This window comes from Leptosomus discolor, chromosome 9 (assembly GCF_034619465.1).
Source record: "Leptosomus discolor isolate bLepDis1 chromosome 9, bLepDis1.hap2, whole genome shotgun sequence".
Taxonomy (NCBI): Eukaryota; Metazoa; Chordata; class Aves; order Leptosomiformes; family Leptosomidae; genus Leptosomus; species Leptosomus discolor.
Window position 1 is genome coordinate 15156055 of NC_141399.1, and position 12607 is coordinate 15168661.

Here is a 12607-nt window from a genome sequence, read left to right on the forward strand (position 1 = left end):
GGAAGTTCAGTCCAAAGTTGAACATTTGTTTTAATTTATTTAATTTTTATAGAAAACTTTGCTCTGCAAATAGTGGCTAGTGCTTCTTCTCCTGGAGAATCCATGCATGTAAAATTGGAGGTAGCCTATCATACAATGTATTGGGTTGGAAGGGACGTCTAAAGGTCATCTAGTCCAGCCCCCCTACAGTAAGTAGGGACATCTCTAACTAGGTCAGGTTGCTCAGAGCCCCATCAAGCCTGACCTTGAACGTCTCCAGGGATGGGGCTTCCACTACCTCTCTGGGCAACCTGTTCCAGTGATCCACCACCCTCACATTAAAGAACTTTTTCCTAATGTCCAACTTAAATCACCCTTTTCTAGCTTAAAACCATTACACCTCGTCCTATTGCTACAAACCCTTGTGAACAGTTCTTCCCCTGCCTTCTTAAAGGCCCCTTTCAGGTACTGGCAGGCTGCTATAAGGTCCCCCGGAGCCTTTTCTTCTTGAGGCTGAACAACCCCAACTCTCTCAGCCTGTCCTCACAAGGGAGGTGCTCCACCCCCATGATCATTTTCATGGCCCTCCTGTGGACACACTCCAGCAGGTCCACGTCCTTCTTGTGTTGGGGACTCCAGAGCTGGATGCAGTACTCCATAGCTATACAGGCAAATTTAATATTCCTTCTCTCTTTTTTTAAAACTAAACTAGTAGAGAAGAGATGTGTAATTCTGTGAAACAGCAGTAAGAAAAATTATTATAAAAGCATTTTAATACTGCCTTGGCAAGCTCTTTTTTTTCCCAATAATGATGAGGTAAAGTCTTTTGCTAAACCTCTTAATGCAAGAGTGTTGTCTGAAGTTGAAATTGTAATTTAGTATGTCTTTGAGAATGTAGTTGTCCCCTGGTAAAGAAATTTTTTGCAACTGCGTGGTGTTTATAAATGTTCAATGTTCCAGAAATAAACTCTTGCAAACAACTGAAAGAAATGTAGCTGTAACAACATACATAAAATAGATATTTATCATATAAGAGCTAGGGAATCTACCACTCAATAAATGGGAAAATACGGAAGTGTTTAGACAGTAGTGGGCGCTAAACAGTGCGTAATGGGCATAAATGCAGACAAATTGCAGACATATGCAGGGACAACATCCATCCTTTTTCTTAACTACTTATGTTTGTGATGATTTTTTGAAAAAAATGGTCAAGCTAGTCAGATCAGTTTCAGTTTACAAAGTGCAAAACACAGCCTACATAAGTATACAAGAAAAACAGATTCAGTCAGTAAGTTATTTGAACGTTGGTTTTAGATTCTCAGTGAAACCACATAAATGGAACAATAAACTGGAAGAAAGATGTATTGGTGCACTTTTAATGTATGGTATGCATAGTAGATCTCACATCGTGTGTTAGGTGATACTGTTATGTAAATACCAAGTTTATACGGAAAGTGAAAACATTACTTTAAAAGAGTACTGTACAGTACTTAAGGAAAGTATATGACAAACGCCTGCCTTTCTATTCGTATGCTAACGTGAAAATGACGTAGTCCTGTTTTTAAATGATTTTCATAAATATACTTTGTTTTCTTTTCACTAAGCTTTGAGACAAACCAGCAAATTATCTTCTATTTAAAGGACTATTGCACAAGTTGTAGATACAACATTTACCAAGAAGAAAACAGAGAGAGAGAGGATGGCACTGGAAAGAAAACGGTGGTAAGTAGAGATAAAGAAGGTATTGTAAATTTTGTGATGTATTGAAAACATACACAAACTGACTCTTGCTGGTATAAGAACAAACATGGTAGTCTGAACTTTTCACTGTACTTCAGACAGAAACATAATAGTGAACCTGAATATGGACAGATAATTATTCCACCTGAACTCATGCTCTGCCCGTAGTTGATGTTGTCCTGCATGAATTAATGTAATAAGAGTTTGAACAATTCATTCCCTTTTTGAATGTATTATCTTTCAGAGGGAATGTGTTAATCATGCAGAAAGGAACAGTGTATTTTTTGTTTGCCAAATGACAAAAAAAAAGCCTAACCCAAGCCAAAACAACAAAGATTAGTAGGTTCTTCAGTTATTTTATTTTTTTTAAAAAGTAAAATCATATGTGAGATAGTCTTGGTTTATTTCATAATAAAGTAATAATAAATGTTGTTTCAGTGCCCTAAAATTATGTAATTACAATGCAAACTTTCTCTGTGAAATGTATTTTTGTTGAATGAAATTAAAGAAATCTAGTTTTTAAATTGAGAGTACTAGTGTGTTCCTAACAGAGTTTTACTTTTCCAAGAAAGCATGTCCAGGTACTTAACAGTGTTAAAATAGCCAACTATTGCATAAAATGATACATGAAAATTTTAGTGTTATCACTATTTTTAAAATACTTACATATGCATTATTTATGTATTTATTTCCATATATAAGTTTTAGACACAAAAACGTGAGATTCAAAAGGTGGAGTTAAAAATCAACGGTAGCATTGCATTATCAAGCTTGTTATCCACCATCATGTCCTGGGATCAGGAATGGAGTAGAGAAGAGGAATAGGTAAACAGTTATTCATGTGCGTTTGCAGTTTATGGTGCAGTTGGGGCAGCAGGAACAACCATGTGGACACCCAGGTCAGTGAAGAAGGAGCGGGGGGAAGTGCACTGGAGCGGAGATTCCTCTCCAGCCCGTCATGAGACAGCAGGCTGACCCCCTGCAGCCCATGGAGATTAACAGTGGAGCAGATGCTCACCTACAGCCCATGGAGGACCCCATGTCTGAGCAGGTGGCTGCTCCCGAAGAAGCTTGCGACTCTGAGGAAGCCCACACTGGAGCAGCCCGTTGCTGGGAGGATGGCAGCTTGTGAGAGGGACCCGTGCTAGAGCAGGGGAGGGGGGTTGGACTGGATGGTCTTTCGAGGTTCCTTCCAACCCCTCACATTCTGTGATTCTGTGACTGCGAGGGCCCATCTCCCTGAGGAGGAAGGAGTGGCAGAAATGACTTGTGACGAACTGACTGATACCCCTGTTCTCTGCCCCCTCTGCTGCTGTGGGGAGGAGGTAGCAGAGCTGAGCCCGGGAAGACGGGAGGGGTGGGCGGAAGGTGTTCTTAAGACCCAGTTGTATTTCTCATTGTCCTTGTGGTGGTGGTGGTTAAATTAAATTGATATTTTTTTCCCCAAGTGGAACCATCTTTTGCCTGTGACCATAATTGATGAGTGAGCCCCCCCTGTCCTTTGTCTTGATCCTCAAGCCTTTTGGTTATATTTTCTCATTCCCATCCCACCGAGGGGGGCTTAGGAATGAGTGAGCGGCTGCATGGTGCTTTGTTGCCGGCTTGGTGGGCTTAAACCATGACATGAGGGATGACCTTTTATTTGTGATGCAAGAGAATTAGAAAATTGTGTATATAAAGAAGTGGTGATAGACCATCAACAGGGCTTGTACTCTAAAATTTATGCTACTTTTTTAATATGAATGTAAACTTTTAAAGATAAAAGGATTTTTAATTAAAAGCTGAACAGGGGAAACTTGACCCTGCCCTGAAGAGGATTTGAAAACTACTGACCACATTTGAATAGCAGAAATAGAAAAAGCATCTTTTTTTTTTTGCTGGCCTATAGTTTTTTATAGAATAGTGATTATTATGTTGCACCATCATGTAATTTAAATGGAAACATTCAAAACTTATTTTGGACTGGAATTATTCATAGAAGAGATGATTGTTGTGTAGTATTTGTCTATGCACACACAATTAATACTGTATGTATTAGAGTGAGAAGGTCTTCTAAACTCCAGATTACAATTGTAGGATGTTCATTGCAACATAAACATAAAATTTAGAGGCTATTTCACAAGATTCTGTTTTTAACAGCTTTTATTAAAAAAATTAAAATAATTTGCTGTTTGTAGAAGAACTGAAACTCAATTCTTGGAACCGAATGATGTTGATTTAATGTCAGAATTTTAGACAGAATTTATCTCTTGAAGTTCTGAAGAATTGATTGAAGACTTCTTTTTATTTAATTATTTGGTGCTCCGGACAAGGATATACACATGCACTGTGAGGTTTGAGTTAAAAATACCTTGTGCAGATTTCAACTGGAAGATATGTTTTGCAAAATCAGCAGCTCTGATCTCTGGCATAAAATCAGGTCAAGAAAATAAACACATAATGCTATGAACTATTTTTTCTCTCTAGCTGGGACAGAGACTAGATATTCTAGTAACAGAATTTGTCTGTGGATTGTTTTTTTTATACCATTTGTTGATATCTGAGTAAGAAACATGATGAGGCTTTAATGCAAACTTACTACAGTTAACAGTTTGAAAGCAAATATATGCTGGGGGAATGCCAAAGGACTGGCTTGTGCTTTTATATTTCTTTAGGTAACAGCATATCCTTATATACAGAAAGTCATAACCGTGTGTAAATGTATTCTTCTTAATAAAAAAGACTTCATCCCTCAGTAGAATGAAATTGTTGGTCCTCAATTTAAAGTCGTACGAGTCTAGAAAGAAGCTTCCACACACCTGTACACAGGGTGAATACTGTGCTGAGTTTTCTGTTCAGGCAGAAAAAGAGCATGTTCAGTAACTGGTGAAAGCACCTGACCATAGTGAAGAAATGTCTCATGCATGGTTACCGAGTAGTCGTGATACTTCGAGTATCCATCAGGTGGCAGTGTAAGTGTGAAATAACGCTATCTGTTTTGTTTAATTACACTGCAAACTTTGTATCAAGTTAGTCATAACACGTTTAGATTCTCCTTTATACAGCAGTACTTAGTCTGGTGCCACTAGACACATAATGCGTAAGTGGCAAACTCTTGCTGAATTAAGGACCAGTGTTGAATACACAGAGGTATACTGTTTTGGGAATTTGTTAGAAGTCTCCTATCGGTAGAGTTTTGGGTAAAGTTGGAGAAATACTTTTATGTTTACATATGGTTATTATATAAGAGGATAGATGGGGGATTTTTTTGGTTGTTTTTTGGGGGTTTGTTGGCCTCTCTTCTGCACCCCAGTTAGTCTGGGGAGAAGCTGAGAAGTCTGCTGTGGAATAGCAGACTTCCGATTTTGTTAGTGATACCTTTGGCAATTTTTTGTTATAGCTGAGAAAAGATGAACATAAATAAGTGTAATAATGACCTTTTGAAGTGTGGTAGGTAGGAAAAATAATGATCATTAGATGGGACAACTGAAAATAAAAATCACATCCTTAAACCTATGCGGCAAGTTAATGGCAAAGCCTGAAATAGAACTGACTTGCTTATTCTCATACCTGTGTTAATTTCTTGAGCATATGCTTGCATCTGTCAGGTAGAGGAAACAAAAGCAGTCTTAGACTCCGTTAGTATTTTGGTTTAAGGCAAATATCCTTTGCCTAGTTACGCTTTCTGCTAATGCATGAGGATTTGATTTGTCATGTACCTCATGAGACTGGATTGTGAATATATGCACACACAAAATGCCTGCTTTTGCGTGGTTTCTTTCCTACTCTTTTTCTGAACTCTCTTAAAAATAATGTGCTTTCTGTTTAGTGAAAAATAAAATTTAATGCAATGAAATTTGAAGAATAAATGTTCAAGTTAGGGATTATCCTTTTTCATTACTGTACTTACATTTTTAAATCTTTTTGTTTGTTTGTTTGTAAAGTTAGCTTGTAAGCACACCTACAGATTTCACATAGCTATTTTGACTTCCCAGATTTTAATTTGGTACCAAAAATTAAAACACTATCCCATTGTGGTATCTTCTAGAAATTAAAAGGAATGGTTAACCAGAGGAATTGATTGATTAAGACAGGTGGTGTGATGTGAATGTTGGCTTTTCTGCCAGACTGTTTAGCCCCCAGACCAAGGCACTACATCAGCTGCAGGTGACAATGTGGTTGAACTGATGTAGTCTTCTACTGTGATTTTGGTCTTATCTGCATGCAAAAATTTGCTTGTACCAATTTGTTTAGCACTGTGGTACTAGCAAACCAGGGAGAGGTGTTTTAAAGGCTGGGAAAAGATAAACATGTTAAAGACAAAAATGGCATCTCAGAGTGCTGAAGAGTGGTTTAAATGCCAGATGTTATCATAGCTAAGTAAACTTGATTTTGTTCAAAAGGCTTTACATTGAATGTGTTCTCTGGGGCCTGTTAAGACATATAGTGTGTTTCCGTTATCTGTAAAAGCTCTATTAAATGTTTGGCATATATTAGACTGTCCATTTTGGGTGATAACTGAGTTATGAATACACTCCAAGGAGGAAAAGTTTTAGCTCACTGATGCTGTAGAGCCGCTTGTAGATAGCTGGAGCTTTCTTATCAGCCACCTGGTGGGAGATGTATGGGCTACATGACTGAGAAAACTCGTACATGAAAAGTGGGAAAGGAAGCTGGAAAAACTTGCATTCCAACGAAGCACTACTGCTTGTCATTCATTTTTGTGTCTGAGACGACTACAACACAAAATATGTAATGGAATCCTCTGGCCTCACTGATATTCAGGTGAGCCTTGTGTGGGCAGTGCCTCATGGGATAGCTGGGGCAGGTGTGTGAAGACATAGCTGGAAAAGTATTAGATTTTAGTAGGAGTGAGTTTTTGGAATGTCTGTGCTGAAGGATGCATGTTTCTGAAAAAAAGAAACATGAATCACTCTGAATATTTCTCAGGTTCTTACTTTCTCATTTGTATGCATGTCAGTTTTGTTAGAGAGCTGGCTGCTCTCCGTTGTGCTCCTACATTTGGTTCAGTGTGGTTGGTTTTATCAGAAAGTTTTAGTCGCACAGCCTAATCCAGTTCTACTGAACATTAGTACTATCTCCAGCTGTAGCTCTTCGGAGACTTGCTGAATATTTATGGACTGAGATGTTTATACATGAGTTCTATTTCTTGATTATGTTAGTCCTTTTAGTATAATCATCATTCTTATTGCTAAATTGTTAAATATTCTTAAAGAACAGACTCACCTAATTGTTTCTTACTTCTCATATACTCAACTGAAATGACACTTGTCCCTGAAAATATATGCAGCTAGTACATAGGCAGTGCTGTTTTCTGCTGGGTATGCATGAATTGCAGCTACACTGATGATTGAGTGAGCAGGAATGTTCCTTCTTGGTGTACATTTGCTTTACTATGTCTGCCTTTGGAGGCTTGCGGTAGGCATTTGAACATACTGCTGTTGTGCTAAGAGTGGATTTCCTCCTGGTGAACCAAGGCTGAGATTGGGCAGCATCTGGAGCACTCCTGCAGCGTGGGCACAGGGTTATTAGATCTCTGTTCATATGCTCTACACACTGAGGGCGGGCTGCTAGCATGAACTTTGCTGCTGGTAAAGATGTAATGTGGATATGTGGTCCTGGAGTCGTACCAGATTTCAGCAAATGAAACCTTGTTTTTTCCCTCTTTGCAGCATAACAGCCAGCAGTGTGGATTTGTCAATGGAAATTGTATATGGCAAGTTTAACATAAAATTTGAGAATGTCCATTACTGCATTAGAAAGGGCGATGCAAGTAAGGTGACAAATTAAAGGCTTGAACTGTTGCTAGAGGCATCTCTGAGACTGGATCTACAGCTTTAGCTGTTGAACTTTCTTTAACTGGATCTACAGCTTTAGCTGTTGAACTTTCTTTAACTGTTTCAGACTTAACAGCCAAGGTAAAAATAGCAGTTGAGGTACTTGTCAGAAGTAGGTGGATGAAGCCAATTCCATAATCTATTTGGTGAATAAAACAGTGATGTGATAATTGACACATTGTTCTGAAGAGCTCTTATGGTTGTGTTGGAGTATTAATTTCAATTTTTATCTTCTGAAAAGTTATTGCTTTGATGGAATATGTTAAGGCAGTCAAAAAACCTTTAAAAGGGTGCAAACAGCGTAGCTATTTAAAAAACATGTAGTTATGATTTGTTAGGAGGTGTTTGGGAAGATGCGGGTACTGTGAAGCCTGGAGTGGGTGCTGACATGATGAATCCGTGGAGGTTTTAAAAGCACATTGCATTGAGGTTGCAGCATTCTTACTCCATTCCTATTGGTCCTGATTTTGGTGTTTCTCTGTATGCAACATGGCCATTCTTGGTTTTACTGAGTGTAAAAGGGAAGCTGCAGCCATGACAAAATATTCATTGCAAAACCAAATTGCCTCTTCTGAAACGTGTTTAAAATGGTGGTCTTCTGGTAGGAAAAATCCCCTACATGCTATAGAATTAATCTGGGACAACAGATCCCCAGAAAATTTCCCCATTTTGCAGGAGGTTGGTACGCCACGCTGTACGGTGTCTCATGGGTTGCAAAAATGGTTTTGAGTTACCATGCAAAATCAATTTAGGCACGTGTGAGACTTTTAATAGTAGAGTTCATTGAAGAAATATTATGTAATATCTGATTTGGAACATATACCTTTTTATGGCTTTTATGGCTTTTATACCTTTTATGTGAATATCATGTTTGATTCTGTCATTGTCACATGATAGAGGGCACCAAAGAATCTGTTTTTAAAATACAGCTGAGATTCTTTATTATCCTCTTTATTAATTTTCCATTTTTTCTCAGAAGCAGAACTAGCCCTCAATAAGAAATAGTTGCATATAAACTTACTTAATATTTTTGCCCATCTCCATCAGGCTGGGTGACAAACTCATGCTTTCAATTCTCCACATTCCTATTGCCATGACTAAAAATTCTCTTTCCTGCCTTGTTTAAATAAGTCGTTTTTAAACTTAGAAGGAATAAATTCAGGACATTGAGAAGAATCCCCAGTAACTTCTTTATGTTAAAAATTAATTGCAATTGAATTATCATGTGTTTCATGCTCAAGGAACAAAACCCCCTAGCCTGTAAAGAATTCATAAGTGCTAATTTCATTCACCCATAACTATAGTAAAAATTAAGGTTCTCCAGCAATCCAGTCAGCGTGAAGCTAGAGCTTCAATTGTAGGGAAAAAGAATGCAAGTTTAGACTAAGAGATGAGATGATAAAATTTCTTGTTAAATTCTTCCATAGAGTAGTATATTGAGTTCTAATTACTGCATCATTAAAAAAAGATATTAGTACAGAGGATGGTATTAAAAGTTGATTTATTCTAGAAGCAAAGTCAGGCATAAAACTAGATATGTGGTAATATCTAAGTATCTGAGAAGATAAATAATAAGAAAATTGAAATATATAAAAATGTAAATGGATTAAGCAGCGCAAAGTTTTGCATTTTCCTTGGTAACAAAAACTTTTGATGTCAGTGAAAATTAGTGGGTGATAACAGGTATCAGGGAGCCCTTTGTGCTATCTTGACAGAAAGACACTTCCATGCAGAAGGAAGCTGTGCTTGTTCAAACAAAAATACCACCAAAACTTGTATTGTAAGACTATCTTTCTTTAAAAAGTCTTTGGAAATCAAACATTTTACTTTTTATACTTTCAGAGTAGGATTTTCACATTCTAGGCTACTGTCAAATTTCTTTTTGGAAGAAGCAGAGGTGAGTTTAAAGACAAACGTTTTTTGCTTAGGCATTGGATTCCTTCATTCTTGTTGCCCTGGGACAGAAAAAAATAAATCAGCGAAAGTCAAAAGGAATTGGATGCTTTTGACTAAGTAAAGAGTTTTAATTTATGCTTTAAAAAAAGTCAAGGATATAAATGATCATGTCTGAGTCTCCAAGCAGTAGGAATTAAGCTGAGACATCTGACTGAAGTAGCTTATTTCCATACCTATCTCATATGGTATCTCTCGTACTTTTCTTTGAAGTGTTTGACATCAGGTACTAGAAAGAGCTATAGCAAAGCATTTGATGCCTGGAACTCCTTTCAGAGACTTTTCAGTCATCATTGCTGCCTCCTGCTTACCTTGCTGCTGCAGATCTGCAGCCTTTCTTATAGGTGTTAGAAGCAGTCATTAGGCTTCTGGAATATTTGCTTCTCACATTCTGTTTGTGTTACAGCTTCATTTTTTTCATCACTAACAAAAGTTTCTGTATACTGTCTTGGCAGTGTCTGTCTAACTTGTTGCTAAGGTGAGATAATAATGTACTGTGTGGTCCCATTGTGTGACATGGTCTTGCTGAGAGCCAGGAAGCATTGGATCAGGTTAATTGTGAGAGTGAAGTCAGGCACCAGTGAGAAAATGCAAGCATTCAAGGTCCTGTGACTAGCTTTCTTGTTAAGCATATATCCTAATCAAACTCTAAATGCTGCCAAAGCAGCAAGGCTACATTATCTATTAGAGTTCTCTGAAAGATGTTGGATTGCATTTGTATAATGCTTTAGGTGGATGTGACTCATGGAGAAGGTGCTCCTGAACATTCCCCACCTACAACATGACCCTGTAGGCTAGCCTTTGCTGTTGACCTCCCACACCAGGCATGTTCCCTGCTATGTAATAAAGGAGAAGAGATCAATATCTGGCTGTTCATATAGCCACCAGAGGCAAAGAACAAAAATGGCAGGCTTAAGGCAGCTGCTTTTGTTCGTTGTGCAGAAAGTCTCCAGGTGTGTGGCAGCAAGGTAAGCAAGAGACACTTGGTGATAAACCTCTGGATTTTCCTTGACTTGAAGATCCTTTCTGCACCCTTTAAACCTTTCATAATTCTAAGTCATTAAGAAGGCGAAGGGGTAAAGAGAATTGGTTTGTTTGGGCTTATACTTCCACCCTGAACATTTTGGCTCTCTATTTTGCCTATTTCTCAATTTCAAAAAAGACTCATTCATAGAGTCTTCTCCATCCTTTATGTTACAGGATTTTCTTCCAGGCTGTTAGCCAGGTACATGAATCACTGTAGTCCTGATCAGAGAAATGAAAACTAAAATTGTATGAGGGAAGCTTCCAAATAATTGAACTCACAATAGATTACAATGCTTTATTAGGCTAATAGACTTTAGAAAGTGCTTGTTTACAGATTTTCCTCTTGAAGCTGTCTGAAACATGCTCCTGAGAGCAATTAAAAAAAAAAAATCAATAAAGAGAGTAGTTTTGGCCATCACTTGCTCTTCTGCTGCAATGTTACTGGTCCCATCAGACTTCACTTGTTTAATGCTGAGCAGCAGAATCTAGGTTCTGGAACCAGTGAGCTGTATTTTGTCAGGTTGCTTTCTTTTGTCAATTTCAGCTGTTCTGAAGAGACAGAAACTTGACTAATAGCTTCTTAAAGTTCCTTCTGTTACTTTGGGTTAGTAGCTTTCCACGCATAGAACGGTGATGCTGTTGCCTTCAAATTTGAGATATGTTTCATTGCTTGACAGCATCACATGTTGATTTTGTGTTTGCCTAAGGCTTATTTTCTACAGCTGTTTTTCAGGTTACACCTGACTACAGTAATACATTTTTAAAAATAAAAATTTAATAGTAGCTTATGCAATCTATGGTTTTGCATGGAAATTGCATAATTTGATAGTAAATTACCTAATTTGCATAGCTAATAGTAGATTCCAGATATACTAATGAAGAACATGAGTCCTTTGGGGATGCAAATGTCGAGATCTCTTCTTACCAACGATATAAAATCAGAGGGTCTCTTTCATTGTGTAAATTGCTCATGGTTCCATATCTTTCTTGAACCTTAGCTTCAGCAGATTCTGATACATTTACAAATACTACAATGATACCATATCCCATGTCTGAATATATCCAGTATTTGGGTACCTATAAAGTAATGTTTCTGGAAAGAATGATTAAGCACAGAAGAGTAATTTATTATTAGAGATATGAATATGATATAAAAGAAAAACTGGAAGACAGCTTATTCCTTTCAGTGTCTGAAGCCATTATTTGAATCTCTTAATGTTGAATATATTTTTTTCTAGGCATTCTTCCTTTTTTGATGGTCTTGAGGCAACTCAACATTTTTACAGACAGAAGCAATTGACAGTATATGATTATCAGCATTTAAGGATCTGAGGTTTTGATCACAGCATCCTTTGCTTTCTTTCCATTAATTTTCCAATTAAGTTAATATTGCATTTTTCATTATTGCTATCATTGAAATACTTATAGTTGGCTCAAGGTACGTATAAAATAAACGTAGCGTATTTAACTACCCTGCATATTTCATTTTAAGGATGAAACTGAATAAACTTGATCCTTCTGGCAAAACCAGTTTCCTTAATAAGAATAATCAATTACATTTTCCTCTCTGCCACATGGCAAGACATGCAGAGCATATCTTTCCACCTGGATTCCTCATGTCATTTGAAAAAACAGAATTAAAAGGGACAGAACAGGGATTACAGTCCTCTCCATTTCATCACATAAACTTTCCCTCTGTGCAGCTGGTACACTGAAAACATAACTGCTTCAGAATAGACTCAATAGATATCAGCTGAGAACAAAAGAACTTTAATTCTATAGTGTGATTTTTGTCCTAGAGAATTTGTATTAATGATATTGTGCAGATCCATGATCATCTCAGCACCTCAGCATAAAATGAGCTTCCTTATATCTTTCTGTAAGTTTTGTTTGTTTGTTTTTCTCTCTCCTATTTGAAATCATAAGGGTCTTTGAGCTCCTAGCCTGCTGTGACTCTGTGGAAGTCCTATAGATTGTTGCTAATATTTTTGTAGGAGCTTTCCTACTCTTTGCATATTGATATATTGTGCTTATGTCTCATATAACTAAGGCAGCATTTTGTTATAAAATGT